We start from the raw sequence: 1,724 nt of genomic DNA on the forward strand, positions 1-1,724 counted from the left end.
CCAAGAAGGAAATAACCCCCATACTAAGTGGATTTTCCCCTCTGGGAGCCAGAATGACAGCCCCCAAATCGGAGCACATCACAAGCAAAAAAAAAAGGGGGGGTGAAATATATTATTGGTTTATTTTATTTTTTATTAAATTTTTTTTTATATTATTGGTTTAAAACTCAAACCCAAGTCTGCTCAACTCCAAGGAGCACATAGGCAGAGGCTCTTAACATAAATCAGCATAAGAAGCAACCTAGCTAAGGAATGCCAGAATTCAGCTACCAGGCCGGGTGGCTTTTAGCATAACAAAGACCCGCTATAGCAACAGTCAGCTTTAATCAGCAAGGAGCTGCAACTCAGTGACTTGTGAGAGACAATAACATTTGAGTATATTCTAGCTTGCCAGGGAGATAAAAAAAAAATAAAATCCGCCCTTTTGGTCCCATCTCCTAGCGTTCTGCCTTTCCCTCCGCTGCCGCCCACCTGGTCCAGCCGGCGCCATGGGTTTCGGAGACTTGAAGAGCCCTGCCGGCCTTCAGGTGCTCAATGACTACCTGGCCGACAAGATCTACATCGAGGGGTATGTGCCGTCACAAGCAGATGTGGCAGTGTTTGAAGCAATCTCCGGCCCTCCACCCGCTGACTTGTATCCTGCCCTATGTTGGTATAATCACATCAAGTCGTACGAGAAGGAAAAGGCCAGTTTGCCAGGAGTCAAGAAAGCTGTGGGCAAGTATGGCCCTACTGATGTGGAAGACACCACAGGGAGTGGCGGTGCAGACAGTAAGGATGACGATGACATCGATCTCTTTGGATCTGATGAGGAGGAAAGTGAAGAAGCAGAGGCTAAGAGAAGACCGCCCTGCACAGTGTGAGTCACAGAGAGCCGAGAAACCTGCCCTTGTTGCCAAGTCCTCCATCTTACTAGATGTGAAACCGTGGGACGATGAGACCGACACGGCGAAACTGGAAGAGTGCGTCAGAAGCATTCAAGCAGACGGCTTGGTCTGGGGCTCATCCAAGCTCGTTCCGGTGCGGTATGGAATTAAAAAACTTCAAATACAGTGTGTAGTTGAAGATGACAAAGTTGGTACAGATATGCTGGAAGAACAGATAACTGCTTTTGAAGACTATGTGCAGTCCATGGATGTGGCTGCTTTCAACAAGATCTAAACACCCTCCTGGATGGTTGCACTTAAATAAATGACTAAAGGACAAACAAATAAATAATAAATAAAATAAAATCCTCAGGCTCAACGGGCTTGCTTTTTAATTTTTTTTGTATCCTCTTTGCCTCTTTCTTGGTCTCTCACTTTCTGCTGCTAACCTCCAGACCACTCCTCTTAGCCTAGGACATTTACACCTGCACCACACCCAGCTAGGTGAGCTCCACCCTGAGTAGCTAGATAGGCTGGGAAAAACCCAGCTGACTCCCACCAGGGGATACTCTGCTCAACTTCTTACTGGGCAATTCCTGCCTGTGTGCCTGGGGGCATAAGGCAGCTCGGCCAGCACTCCTGAATGCTTCAAGCTGCTGCAGGAACCTCTGCCCAACTTCCACAACACCAAAGCAGGCAACCCCTCTGGGTCACTCCCCTGAGAGGAAGCCACAGTAGAATAAAGTGGTAGGTTAATTCCATAGTGAAATAAGTTATAGGCAGTTTGAAGAAGCACTCCTACAAGTCTCCCAGAGAGAGCCAGTGCTCTTCGACTCCCAGGAAAATGGTACCTGGTTC

At 47.6% G+C, this 1,724-nt stretch overlaps 1 pseudogene; it reads left to right on the forward strand.

Moving 5' to 3' along the window:
• The first annotated feature begins 422 nt into the window (after window positions 1-422).
• On the forward strand, window positions 423-1,195 carry LOC142454419 (elongation factor 1-beta pseudogene; annotated as a pseudogene).
• The last annotated feature ends 529 nt before the right edge of the window (window positions 1,196-1,724 follow it).

Source organism: Tenrec ecaudatus, chromosome 8 (assembly GCF_050624435.1).
Source record: "Tenrec ecaudatus isolate mTenEca1 chromosome 8, mTenEca1.hap1, whole genome shotgun sequence".
Classification (NCBI taxonomy): domain Eukaryota; kingdom Metazoa; phylum Chordata; class Mammalia; order Afrosoricida; family Tenrecidae; genus Tenrec; species Tenrec ecaudatus.